Raw genomic sequence first — 15,283 nt, 5'->3', positions numbered from 1 at the left:
TCGAATTTGTGTTGTTGAAAATGACTGAATATCGAGTACGATAATTATCCACGAGGGCGGCGGTGGTGTTTTTAATTTTAGATTTAAGTACGTGTGATTTTATAAATAAACAAATGAAATTAATAGGTCTCTTAGATGTTTTTGTTTTAATTACTGTTTTTAAAAACCAGATTAAGCGACTAGACGCGCTCTCTAGTGGCAATAGAAATCATTCTTTCATTGTAGATATTGTACCCATATTTATAACACGGCGATCGTCCTCCTTGTATATAGGCTCCATGGTAGAAACATTGAACGAATATCGTCAATGATGAAGAACAATTTCTTGCATTAGTAGAATACATTTCTAAATTGTGTTTCTTCAATGGGAAAGATAGGATATAATGGTCGGTGTTAAGAACTCGCCGAGGAGTTGGTTGGAAATTCAACGAAATCGTTGAACGAACGAAACCGACGGCGGTGATCGATTCGCTGCGGGTGGCCTTTTAAAGAAAGAAAGAGAAAGAATGATAAAAAGAAGATAAACGAACTCCTCGAGTATGTAGAAGGAAGAGGATAGAAAAGGACGAGTGTCAAGACGAGTTGTGTGCGCGGTGCTGGTGGAAGAAAGAAATAACAAAAGAAGCAGCAGCAGCAGCAACAACAGTAACAGCAACAGGATAACAGCCCAACAGTATAACAGTATAACAGCAAGAGCAACAGCAACAAAACGGTAGGAAGAGCAGTGTGTGTTACTCGGTCCAACGCCCACGGAATTGTTCCACTATTATGCACTCTGGCAGGTGAGCCTTTATATACCAAATGGCATGTCGTTGTACTCGACGAGGATGCGACTCGACGCGTAATCGAATTCTTTCTCTCGTCGGTAGAAATCGGGGCCACCGTGATACACCTTTGTATTACCTTTCGAAATCGTCTTCTACGGGTCACCTGGCCATTTCTCAAAATCGATCAGAAATTTAACTGATTCCTTGTGCGTTTAACAAAAGAAAATATCTATAAATGTAGGTATGTGATGTAAATTAAAATAAAACAAGGATACGAAACTGAACTTATAAGCGTTTTCTCGTGTTAGTTTGTTCGTATGAAAGCATCGAAGAAGAGTTAGTGAACGGCAAATTATCCTATCTAAATTCAGTCTTTGACGATATCGATGATATAAACTATAGGTTTCGATAGTGGCGGTCTAACCGGTCGTCTTTCTTTATTTCCGTGCGGCTTATTAGCCGGGTCACGGGGTTACATCCATCAAACACCATCAGCTTCTATTGTTTCGTTTGGAGCTACGAAGGCATCACCCGGTTACCATCGGTTGGACTTCTTTTTTTACTCTTTCTCGCATATACTTATGTACAGTCGCTAAAGAAAATTTTCCTAGCAAGATCGAACTTTCAAATCTTCATAATATATTGTAACATATTATTTTATTCTTTTTTTTTTAGTTGCCAAAAAGAAAAAAAGTAAAATCGGAGTGTATCTTAATCCAACAGTATCGATATTAAACGATGCATTTTTTTGTTTTTATTTCTTAACGATGAACAATTTCGAGAAAGGATCAGTAAAGACAAAGATAGAAGATATTCTTCGATTCGTTGAAAGGATTACTCCGAGTCGAACGATTACGCTTCTCTTTCGTAGATTGAAAACGAAGTTCTTATTCGAAATATATGTATATCAACTTTCTATCAACTTTCTCTTCGTAATAGTATAGGTAGTTCGAAGAAATAAAGAAGTAGTTGAAGTCGAAGAAGAAGAAGACGAAGAAGAAGAAGAACAAGAACAAGAAGAACACGAAGAAGAAGAAGAAGAAGGATCCATCAAGGAGGTGAGAAGCAATCGCAGATTTAATCGCATCGCTTGTAGACGTCACTGCGTTTTCTGCGATATTCTTTAGCAAGCTACGACACGGGCATCGATCCGTTCTAGCCCCACCCCTGAATTTACTCTCTCTCTCTCTCTCTCTCTCTCTCTTTCTCTCTCTTGGTTCTACACCCTCTTCCCTCTTCGTCCCGTCTACTCCCGAATGCTCCCTCTCGTAGAATACTCTCTGCCCTCGTACCTTAACCATTCAATCTCTAAATCACAATAATATCGCGCTGATGCACGGCAGCGCGACTCTCTGAATTAACATAGGATACAAATATGTAATCCCAGACATAGCTGGCGGCCATCTGATATGTTCATTATATTATGTTCCTTACTACTGTACAGAAGAGAACGCGTGGGTACATCTTATCGCAGTATATTTTCTTTTTATTTCTTTCTCTCTCTCTTTCATTCGTCTCAGTATAATGTTTGATGCTAACGCGAAGTTAAAAGTTGAAAAAAGAAAGAAAGAGGGAGAGGGGGAGAGAAAGAGAGAGAGAGAGAGAGAGTGGGAGAGAAATGCTCGAAAATACAAATAATTTTAACTTACTTCGTGTTGAAGATAAAAAAAGAAAAATGAAAAGAAAAAAATAAGAAGATGATACGGCACGCGACTCAATCTTGTAAGATGTGTGTCTGTGCTTCGAGAAAGATGAAACACATTTGGAGGATTGATCGTTCAGCGTGGGCAACAATTCGATCCATCGTTTCATCCTACCACAGATAATATTTATTATTATTATTATTATTACTTCTTTCTATTTATTTATTTATTTCTTTCTTTCTTCCTTCCTTGCTCGCGTATTTAAAGATATCGGATGATCATACGATAAGAGACGACGAGGACTCGCTCAGAAGATTCAGATGAGTTTTCTACCAGACGATCGAAGCAACGCGAAAAAAATGGACTCACAGAGGAATGCTTTTAAAATGCTAAAAAGAGATATACATAAGTACTTATATATATGTATTTATATGTATATGTATATACATACTTATAGCAACCTACCGAAGGGTGTGCCTTCTCTCGTCTCCGACGATGACGAAGAGAGTGACGCGTCTTGTCCAATACCAAGTCGTTTCTTTTCCACTCGAAATGGGCCACCTTCGTAAAACCGCGACTTTCATCGAAGAGACCAAACAAGATGTAAGCGATAAAAGTCAGCTTTTTTGTGGTAAAACCATCAGAGATTTTACCATAACTAGATGTTCTCTTTGTCGAGGTATCTCATAAGTAAATAAATAAATAAATATATAATAATTAATTTGTGTGAAGATCAACACGCGCGCGCGCCCACACCAAGAATACGTTATTCAAGTAGAATAATGAAGATATATCAACGTCGGTGGATATTTCCAGCATGATGCATAGTGGAAGTAGTATAACACGAAACTTATAGCCAGATGACAATCCTCCCATTGATCCCGCATATATCGTAGTTTTCTTTTTATTCAATGGAAGGTACAATATGAGGGGAGTTTTTCGGTAGATTTAATTCTTACAGGTGCCGTGCATATTCGAATACGAGAAAGGTCTACGTGCTCTTTCTTTCTCTACCTCCTTTCCTTTTCTTGCTTCTTTTTTCTTTTTGTTCTTTTTCAAAAGAGTGAAGGCTTGCTTTGTGAGGATATTCCTCGCCCACCTCATATAAGATAGAAATCTTTTCAGCGGCACCAAACAGCCACCAGTAAAAGTGGGCACCACCGACTCGAGTAAAAGACATAGTAACAAGAACACGACAACAGTAACAGAAAACCATCCGTTGAGAATATCGTCGTCGTTTCAAGAAAAAGAACTTTCATAGCGTGTGAGTGCGTTTTGTTAAAACATCTCTGAGGTGTTGGCAGACGATTGGAACAACGATGGTGCTCTAAACAATTTCTTTTCCCGATCTACTACCTAATGTTCTTAGCATCCTAAGATCTCTAGCGAGATCAAGGAAATCAAGGAACAAAATTTAAAAGCTGCTAAAGAAACCTTTGTATATCGAGCTTATTGTCTCTTTTATGTCGTTGAGCAGGAAACGAACGAAGATCAATAAGATTATTATTATTGTAGGGTTTGTGTAAAAATTGAATCGATGGACTCACTAGATCAGAACTCGTACCACCATAGATCTTTTACTTTATGGGCAACTGCTCTATCCATTCAACTATGGATAGTTATGGATGAGATATAGATAGCTATGGGTGAGTTATAGGGCATAGTCCCCACCGTCCGTGGAATACCTATACTCTATCATCTTCCAAAATACCTACTCTAACTCTACTATCTTGCTTTAAACATTTAAATTTAAAGACAATTCTGAACTTTCTGGGTGCATTTGAAAGATCTAATTCCCCAGTTTACCGTTCGTGTCGCTGCGATCGTCTAACCTCTTTTCGATAGATCATACCACGAAGCCTATATAAATGAAGCTATATACAAGTAGAACGATCGAGATAGACGTTTTTGTCGAATTTGTGTTGTTGAAAATAACTAAATATAGAGTACGATAATTCTCCACAAGGGCGGAGAATTATTGTTATTTTTTCTTCACTTTGTGATATGAAAACCAATTAAAAAAAAATCACACCTACTTAAATCTGAACTTCTGAACACCACCGCCGCCCTTGTGGAGAATTATCGTACTCGATATTCAGTCATTTTCAACAACACAAATTCGACGAAAACGCCTATCTCGATCGTTCTCCTTGTATAGAGCTTCGCGCGAGCGCGCGCGTTGATCAAATAATAAGTTATTTTTCTCGCGTTGTTACGTGATTGTAAAGTGTGTTACGGAACAATCCTCCGTCCCGGTTGAGCTCTCAATTTGGAGGATTTCTGAAAGAATTGTGAAAGATCCATGGTTCGAATTCCGATGCAGTCAGTCCAGCGGCTCAATTTTTTCACGAATTCTACATTATCATTATTATTATTATTATTATTATTATTAAATGATCACCATGAAGATTTGAATCGTAAAGTTTCTTTTTTTTCTGAAAACAAAGAATTGATCTCGCATAATTGGATTGGAACGAAACACAACAAGATACTCTGCTTCTTCTCATCGTCAGGATGATGACAATAGGTAGCAATCAACGATACCGGTGCGGTGTCGAGTCGGCTCTAATTGTAGCACCGGTACAATGGCGAAAATGACATGGGCGTGTTGCGCTCCGGTGCCCTCGACGTGCACCACTCGACGGTAGCGTCTAATGGCTTTTGTATTTCGTCGATTAACGTTTGCGGATGACATTCATAGCCTTCCTTCTCTCCTCCTGGCGCCTTCTTCCGACCATTCCTGATAGTTTGGAATATTCATGGCTAAAACCTTCTCTTTCTTTCTCTTTCTCTCCTTCCCTTTCTTTTTAGAAGATAGGGGCTAAACTCGTCGCCTAGCTCGTCTCATTCTAAACTCAAACTTTTCGTAGTCCTGAGAAAAGCAGGACTATTGGACTTAGGACACTCTTCCCAGTAGAACGATGTAGAAACTGGTTCCTCTTCTGTGTCTTCTTCTTCGTCCGTCTTTCTCTCACTTTCACTAACTCTCTAGCTTCCTTTCCTCTTGTTTTTTTTCTTCTCTTTCATTCTTTCTCCATGTTGCAATGGGTTCGAAAGGCTAAAAACGAGGGGTCGAGCTTATACCTTCCGAATGGAATCCACAATGAGAATTGAGTTTCATAACCGGCCGAGCTTGGGCCATGTCGAGGACAATGCCGTTGAAATTGCGTTACAACGAGGGTTCGGATTTATTATATCGTTTTTTGGTCCACGTGGTCGGTCGCGGCCGGTGCTCCAACGTTTTTGGTATACTCTACCTCGAGACATGTGTTTCCTTACTTGTTGCTAGAAGGGAATAATTACCCCCGTTGCGATGCGGAACCGACTAAGGAGGGAAACGAAAGAGGGCGTTAAAAGGGAGAAAGAAAGAGGTGAAAGGAGAGTATCGATAATGGCCCCATAATTTTTAGACTCCGACGTCTATCGTGTCACGCCCTGAGTCGACGGGTCTTCTTTCTTAGTGTTAAGAAAAATGTTCGTGGTGTTATGTGTCATGTGTGTCACATCACGGACCCCATCGTGGAATTTCGTACGTCTAAAATAACCTATGAATTTTCTATTATTCAACACCGTGGAAAAACTTCATGTGCATTTTATTCTTTGTATGCCACATATCCTAGACCTTTTTTACTTGATGTAGGGCAAGTGTCGATTAATGATTTTAAAATAATTGTAGAAAGACAATAAATAATAAAAGAGATTGAAAATTAATAAATATTCGTAGGTTTTTCTTCGTTTTCCTTTTTTAGTATATTTTATTCGACGAATAGGGAAGTGTCGACAGTCGAAGAAAAGCCAGGCCTCGTGTGAATTTATTGCATGGTCGACTAACGGATTCAAGGTTAGACCCACCTACTTCCCAGACGGAACTATCGTCATTCATCGTGCGATGGTCAGTCCATTCATGAATACCATCACTATTACCAACTTACAGTTGGAATTAACAGCCTCGTGTGCAAAGTCTATTGTACGTAGAATAGAATAGAAGAAACGTGAGATAAGATCGTTAACGAATCACAATGCTAACGTTTTGTTACTAATTTTATGAATAGAAATGTATTAACATTAACAATAAAAAAATAATTTCTATAAGATAAATAATATAACAGAAGATATATTTAGCCTAGAGAGTATTTATTTCTCTTTCTTCGATTCCGCGGTAAGATACACAAACTCGGATGTTGGAAAGGGAATGAAATAAAGCATGAAATCGGCCAATTAAGCGTCCTGTTTGCCGCGAGTGGATGGACTCTCGAGAGTGAAAGAAAAAAGGTCGTCCTCTTTCTCGGCGGTAGATCCTTTAAGGATAGCAGAGGACGAGTCAACGACGCGTGTAAGTATCGTCGACGTTGGTTCTTCCGATTCTCTTGCTCTTTACGAAGGTGGAAGAATACGGAAGTTGGAAGGGTGAGTGTCTCCGTCGAAATCGCTTAAGGGTTTCGATTGAAGATAGTTGAAAGAAAAAGAGAAAAAAAGAAAAAAGATAAAGGAACCAACGTTTTGTCGTTGAGATGAAAAATCGACTGGCAAATACGAGGAATTTGCGAGGGAAAGATAAAAAGAAAGAAAGAGAAGAAGAAGAAGAAGAAGAAGAAGAAAATAAGGAAAAAGAATGGAGTAAAAGGAGCAGAAAGAGAAGAGGACGAGCCAGAGAAATCTAGCTAATTCGACGGGACAGTGATTGCGGTGACGTTGTGAAAGGCGATATATATCTTCTAGGGTGGGACACGATCGACGACATACACTCGTGTGTGACGCATCTGCGGATCATCCAGTACCACGTTGCATGGGGATCATCGAGGGTTTTAGGGTTACGGAACGGTGGGGGGAGGACGGGAGGGGGGGTGAGGGCTAGAAAAGCCGCCAAGAGCAATGAATGACATAATTGAATTTCACGCGACACCGATTCCTTGCCTCGGTTCAAATACTTGCCGAGGATCGAAAAGATCCCACCAAGTTCCTATTGGATTCTACATGACCTCCGCAACAACCCACTTGACTTTTCTAATTCCAAACATTTTCTATATTATCGATAAATAGGAGAAAATGTTTATGGAAAACAAATTTTTATTATTATTTTAGAAAAATGACGCGACATGTTATTTCTTTTATAACAGATTAAACAGTACATACATTAAATCTAAAGCAATTTATTTCTCTTCCATTCGTTAACATCGTAGGAGGAAAGGAAGCCATTGTTCGATTCCCCGAGAATTTTGGTCGAACGTTTGCAAACAGGCGTCACTCGCATCCCCCACCATTAAGAGAGAGCTGGGTGGATTCATCCAGTCGAGTTACACTATACTTAGAATGATGTGTGCAAGGAACAAGCGTGCTGCATGAATAGTGTTTCGTATGTTCTCGCCATTGACTGTAATAGCAGGGTAGAACCCCGAATAGACGACGGCTACATTCACAGAATTGAACGCGTACCGTAGAGCATTTAGCGCTTTGCAATTGTTCGTTTGTCCGAATGTCAGCGTCATTCTCTGATTGCCATAGAGTGACGCTGACGTTCGATAGTTATTGAAAAACATTAACTCTTTTCACAACAATAGTCGATTCTTCATCGATTTCATAAAAAAGTTATATTCGCAAGATCTCTATATTCAAAATTGTGTCCATAAATTGTATCAAATGCAGCTGCAATAGTTGTGTCAAAATTCTTGTCAAAAATTACATCAGTGAATTGCGTCAAAAAGATTTTGTTGAACGAAAATTCTGCTGAAATCCTTGATAAAACCAATTGACAAAATGGAAATACTAAATCTATATGAATATTATAGTTCACATAAAATATTATCATTCACAACAAAATATATAATTCGCACAAAACATTTCTAAACCATTTAGGAAAGACTGAATATAAAAAAATCTTTTGTCTTAAAATACGACGTTACTTTTTTCCCAACTCAATGTACAATCGAGATAATAAATAGGAATAAAAATAAATGAATTTCAAATAAATCAGTTAAACTTTTGAAAAATGTATAATTGATTATCCTTAGCATTGAATCCACTGAACATTATAACCAACTACCATGCCTCTAATCCAACCAGGAGGGGTTAATTGATCCAATATTTACAACGTTAGAAGATTAAGATCTAAAAAAAGATCGATCGATCAAACATAAAGAAGATAGATAAACCTAGAGCGTGTAGTTAAAAATGATCAAGGTCAGATCATAAAATGTCGATCGATCGAAAATTCGAAAGGGGGAAGTGGATATTCGAAATGAATCCGTTTCATCGAACTTCTTCTTCGAGGTTCTGGTTCTTATATTACTATGGGGTGACATGGGTGGATTACTCGCGCAATCGATTCACCTGAAAGGGAAAAGGGTTCGAGGTGGCAGCCCTCGTTTCCCGTTGCAAAGTTTGGGCGTTCGTAAAACGTTCTGTTTCCAAGGTTCGGTCATACGTGTCAGACACGTCGTCGTTCGCTACTTCCCCTCCTTCTTTTTTTCTTTGCCGCCCCTCCCCCTATCCGCGCAGGCACAGTAGAGAAAAGGAAACTAGGGGTGCGTGTACACTCCCCTTCCTTTTTAATCTAGCCATTGTCATGGTAATGCGCAGTGTTAGTTTCACGACGGGGAGAGGGACGGAAGAACATTGTATCGCGCGAGGAAGGAAGGAGGTGAGGAGGACGTACACGTTGGACGAGTCGGTGCTCGTACGATAGATATATATATATATATGTGTGTTTCTGTGTGTATTACTGTGTGTATTACTGTGTTTTCATGTACGTGTACATGCGTGCGTTAGCAGGAGCCACAAGACTGCTCTAATTTCAAAGTGGGATGGGTGGGGAGACGAGAGAGGATGGTTTGTTTTACGAGCACTTCAATCCCACGGAAAGCAATACGCCCTGAGTAGGACCTGACCCGATGTAAACGAAACCTGCACTCCGAAACGCGTTGCACTCTCAGTTACATAAACAAATACATCGAAATATTTTTAACGTGTGGTTACATTAGGTTACTTTTGTTTAGAGTATAATCTTTTGTACGTGGTACTGTAAGTTATGAGTGTAAATTTGATTGAGATTCGTTAAAATCATCTTTCTTTTATCTATTTTACAAAAAAAGATTATCACGTCGATTTGCTTCATTGTAACATGTGGAATAGTTTTAATATTATTCTGTCATGTGATACATTATATTACATAGAAGTTGTATATATACAATGTCAATTGTCGAGTCTTCTTATTGTAAAATAAAAATTGCAAATCTAGTGTTAGAAAGCAAACTCTGTAAGGTTATGGGGGTTGTTCCCAAATAATGGCCGTTGCGTGGAAAAACGTCCATAACCGAAGCGGTATGGTCCATAACAATGGACATTAGAAGGAATATGTGTTTGGGGTCCACAATATGGGACAAAGGAACGTTCTAAGTGCCTACATGTTGCACATCGTCGTTGCACAAATACCCGGATGTCCGCACCATGAATCTCACCGGGAAACGAGGCTCGATACGTCTGAAAAATGTGTGTGTCTCTCTCTCTCTCTCACACACACACACCACACTCTTTTTCTCTCCATAGAAAGAAACATCCGACTACCAGATGGATCTCGAAAAAAAGGACGTTTGTTTCAATCGAAGCTAACTTGTATCCTGTTTCAAGTAAATACATTTATGCTTTTTCCCTTCGTTTTTTCTTTCGTATTATTTTGTCACAACAAATTTTTATTTTTTTTCTGAAAATTTAAATACTTTTATCAAGTATTTAGAAATGTATTATAATATTTTTGATTTACAACGGGTTTTCAGTTAAGACGAAAATAAATTGTATAAATTGTATGGACTATATATTCCTCGAGTAAATAAAACAGAAGAGAAAAGTTGATTCGCATCGTTAGATTAATTCTCAAATAATGCTACGTTGACATCTAAACTAAAATGATTCATAAAGGAAAAAGAATTTGAAAAATATAAATATAAGTTCTTATTTTCAAATTGAGAAAAGATGAAAAAATGAAAAGATTGTAGTAAACAGCAGTGAAAAACGGAATAAAAACAGATTTAATATTATTTTCGTTAAAAATAAAGAAAAACCAAAATATTCTTTCTTAAAAATAGAATTATTGACATCTATATGGAAAACTTACAACAGGTGGTCAGTGTCAAGTGAAAGTTAGAACTAAAGAAAAAACCTTTTTTTCTTGACCTGGATGGGTCAAGTAGAAATCGTTTTGTTAAATGTCGTCTTTAGTTTTCAACAGATGTGTTTCGAGAAGGTTTTTCCTTTGTAACATTCAAAGTTAATTAAATTTCTCTTAGTTTTCTTCTTTTCGTAGAATTCTTTTGTAAATATACAACGTATAAGAAAAAATTAAATTGTTCTTTAGATATCATTTATTTGATAGATCATATTCCTCGAATAATACTTTAGTTCAACAACAGTAATATCATCGTAAATATTTAAAACAATTTTCTTTAGTAATATTAAGCCAATCGAACAAAGAGGTTGAAGTTGAGTTCGATCTGATAGGAAAGAAAAAATAAATAACGTGAAAGAGAAGAGAGTTTTGTCGTAGTAGACACCTTGTTATTTCTTTCGTTTGCAGAAAAGGAAACCAAAAAAAAGCCACTCTCCTTCTATCTCACTATCTCTCTCTCTTTCTCTCTCTCTCTCTCTGTCTCTCTCTCACTCTCTCTATTTCTCTGTCTCTGTACCGCTTTAATTAATTACTCGGTCGTTTTGTGCGCGAAATTCTTTCGTGGGCAAGTTCATAGCTTTGACGATATGCTTGTAGGGATCGCCGAGTTGACTTCTTACGAGCGTGCTATGATGTCATTGTAGTCGTTTCTCAGAGGCAGGAACAAGTAAAGGAAAGAAAAAGAAAAGAAAAGCGAGAGAAAAAGAGTGAGAAAGACCGAAACCGAGTTCATTTCTCGGTTCAGTTCTTATAAAGCTTATAATATATATATCGTCAGCGCCTATTTTCAATGCCAATTAGCGTTGCTTAAGCTTCGATTAATGCATAATAAAAAAGACATTACTCTACTTAATTTTTTGTTTTTTTTTTGTTTTTGTTTATGATAAAATTCAAAGAAGAATTTTCTTTAAATGTGTCTCACAAAAAAAATTCTACTCGCTAATTCTACTTTCCTTGATTACAAAATTGATCGTTATTACTTCATTGCAATTAGAAATAATGTTTGGAATGATATACCTTGCAGAAACACTACCAATCACACCTATGATCTCGTATGAAAACTTACAAGATATTAACAAAGAAGAAACGAATGCTAATACTCCCTTGTATATGAAACATCCTGACGCGTTCTATATAGGGTGGCCCATTGAAGAAAGGGAGTTCCTTTCAGGAGGAAAAATTTTCCTGTCTTTCTTCTTTCCTTTTTTTCCCAACTCTTTCTACTTTCCTTTTTTCCAACTCTTTCTTCGTTCCTCTTTCTCTCTCTCTCTCTCTCTCTCTCTCTCTCTCTATCTATCTATCTATCTCTTTCTTTCTTTCTCTCCAGTTCTGTGTAATTGGCGTTGAGCCCTTTGAAGTCTGGGCGCCGTAACGCGCCCTCACCGTGCATGCTCGACGCTACGCGCCGTTTCTTTATTACCCCCTCATCTCCTCTCGACTCTCCTCGCCTCTTTCTAGCACCGAGTAAAACTCTATGCATCTCCTCTGTAAAACCTTCCCTTTCTTTTTCCTTCTTTCCTACTTTTTTCCCCCCTCCTACCTACACCTTTGCCTCCACCAGCACTTACACCTCCACTTCCACCTCCACCTCCGCCTCCACCTCCGCCTCCACCTCCGCCTCCACCTCCGCCTCCACCTCCGCCGCCACCTCGACGTCCTCTTCCTCCTGGTCCTCCTTCCCCCCCCACCTCGTTCCTTCCTTTTTCTCCTCCTTTTTTCTTTTCTCCTTTTTTCCTTTTTGTTTTTAGTCGCGGGTGGGTGTCACGGATGCGAGACACACGCGGTTGGATTTTAAAATTCCCTGGCACTCGCGTCGACGGAACCGCGAATCGTGAAATCACGCGGCCCTTGATACCGTTGGGCGCGTGTCTCCCTTTTCCTTCTCTTTCTCTTTTTTCTAGCCGTTGGGTGGTACCGTCGCGCTGCCGCATGACCGAGACTATTGCCGCAATCAAATTAGAGAAATTAGCGCCCCTTTCTTTCTGCTCCGTCAATGAAAAAGGGAAAAGGGTTCGCCGCTTCGGTGAAAAAATTTCATACCCATTGTTCTTGGACACATGAACGAGAAAGAAGAACGGCAATATTCTACCAACTAACGAACGAATTTGTTAAATAACACAAAGAAATGCATTTTTACAAACATACCAATTATTCATCTCCTAATTGCTTAATTATTTTATTAACGGGAAAAATATTAATAATAATGATCATTTTTAAATAAATATTTCCTATCGCGAAAATAATAAATAGAATTAAAATATTGAAATGAGCAAGGGGGTGAGTAATATTCGTTTGAATTTGATTATTCCATCGTCATTATTTCGTATTATAAAAATAATAATAAGATTGTTTTACGTAAAAGTCATTCTCGGATGATGTAAAACAACTCGCTAATCAAATTTTCAAACGATTCATCTTTCTTCGCGTCAGTGCGTACGCATATTAACGAGCTCGCGCTTTCGAAGCAAGTCGGTGGTATAACCTCGAAAAAAAAAAAGAGAAAGAGAAACGAAGTTGAGGTGTAACAACATGTTAAAAGTGAACGAATAGAGGGGTGGGGGTGAAAGAGGGTCGTAGGCGACAAAGTGGCAAGTCGCTTACAATCGGAGTTACACGCTTCTCGCCTGCCTTTCTTCAATCTGACTGACTGAGAGCAAAAAATAAAACGAGAGAAAAAAAATATAAAAAAGGAAAAGAGAGAGAGAGAGAGAAAGAAAGAAAGAACACTTGTGTAAAACTGCGAGAAGTTAGGAAGAAGACGAAGAATAAGAAGAAGAAGCTATAAAGGAAAAAGAAGAAGAAGGAAAAGTAGAGGAAGAGGATAAGTCAAATAAAGGGATAGAAATGAGAAGGATGGATAAAAATATCCGAGAAAGAAGAGATATAGTTGCGTTAGAAGTTTGCATCCTCTTCGACAACCCTCTCTTCTGTCTCTATTACTTTCTCTCTCTCTCTCTCTCTCTCTCTATCTCTCTATCTCTCTATCTCGGAGTCGTTCACTTTTGCTCCTTCGTCTCTTTCTGTCGCGTGCACGGGACTCAAAACTCTTTCTATACTGACACCTCGCGATTCTTATGGGGCTTTTACACGGCTCGGAGCTCGCCGGGCTCGAAAATCGCCCCGCTGAAAGCATTTAATTAAAGCGAGCTACACGCGCTGATGGAACAGGGAAGCCGGGATCTCGGTTGCTGGTGAGAACGAGAGGAAGACGTAAAGGGTGAGAAGGATGGAAAGAGTGAGAGAGAGAGAGAGAGAGAAAGAGAGAAAGAGAGAGAGGAACGCGCGAGCGCAGTCCGACGCACATCAGCAAAGGGGGTGGTACGTATGAGAACTGGGAAACATTGTCTATCGCCGCAACGTGTGCAAAGCTGCCAGGCATTTACTTAATTAGAGACCAGACCGTGCACTCGCGCCGCCTAACATTCCAAGAGAAAACGAGAGAGGGAGAGGGAGAGAGAGAGAGAGAGAGAAATAAAAAAGAAAAAAAGAAAGGAAGGGAGGAAAGACCGGGTGAAAAGGGTAGAAGAGCGTTTTTCGAGCTCTGTTTCGTGTCTCGTCGTCACAGGCTGACGCCCTGCTAAAGATACAAAATGCATATAGTATCTCTGACACGGTAGGATTCCCATGAAAACTTAGCTCGTTGCGTTAGATACTTTTTAACTCCGTCCTTTTCTCTCTCTCTCTCTCTCTCTCTCTCTCTCTCTCTCTCTCTCTCTCTTTCTCTCTTTATTCTTCCACGATTCGTTCTCAATTAACAATTAATGTTTATTTCGCGGATTCTTTCGTAAGAAATTTAATATTTTTGATAGATATTTTCATACGTATTTCAATTTTTTTTTTTTTTTATATCGTAAAGATATATTTATTTCTATTATAGTTGAAAAAGAGACAACGGTCCAGTCACGTTAGATTATTAATTTCAGTCAAAGTCCAGATAAAATTAAAAAAGGATGACCAGTTTAGAAAAATAAAAAAACGTACGCTGTTGATTATAAAGAGCCGATAAAAAGGTACGATCTCTTTGGTAATATTGTTATTACGTTTATTATATATGTTATTGTTATACGTTTATACATTAGAAAATTTTCCCAGAAAAGTACTATAAATGTTTGAAATGGAAAGTATGAAAAAGGCATTAATATTCCTGGAGGACAGAAAAATGAGAAATAAAATTGCGATAGAAAAATAGGAAAGAAAACAGAAAGTAGGAGTGAATAAATGAAAGATATGGATTTTTCTATTTGTTGTTTGGTGGACTTATTTTTGACAATAAGTGCGGTTTGGATAGCATAAGAAAACTGTCGCCTAAAGGGAATAAAAAGAATGGAACTATTCTGCCTTCGCGTTCTACGTAAAGATGAGAGAAAGTGAAAATAATAATAGTGGAAGAAGAAGAAGAATAATATGAAAAGGAAGAATAAAGATGACCAGCAGCACCTGGCGAAACTATGCATTGTACCGACAGAGAAAGAAACTTGCATACAATCCTCCTTTTCTCGACCGTTCTTTATAGTCGAGAATAATGTTCCTTTATCCCTTCGCGGGCCCAAGACTCGTTTCTCCTCAACTTTCTAACACAATGAACAAATTCATTGTATTAGAACACCCCGCTAGAAGCTCACCACCGAAGATGAATTTGGTGGCCTTTCTTTTTTTCAATCTATCATCCATATAGCACCAGATTTGAGAACAATCTTTGGTTACCACGCGACACC

This window comes from Polistes canadensis, unplaced genomic scaffold, assembly GCF_001313835.1.
Source record: "Polistes canadensis isolate GaletaPanama2010 unplaced genomic scaffold, ASM131383v1 scaffold_10, whole genome shotgun sequence".
In the NCBI taxonomy this organism is placed as follows: domain Eukaryota; kingdom Metazoa; phylum Arthropoda; class Insecta; order Hymenoptera; family Vespidae; genus Polistes; species Polistes canadensis.
Note: the sequence above shows the minus strand (reverse complement) of the source record.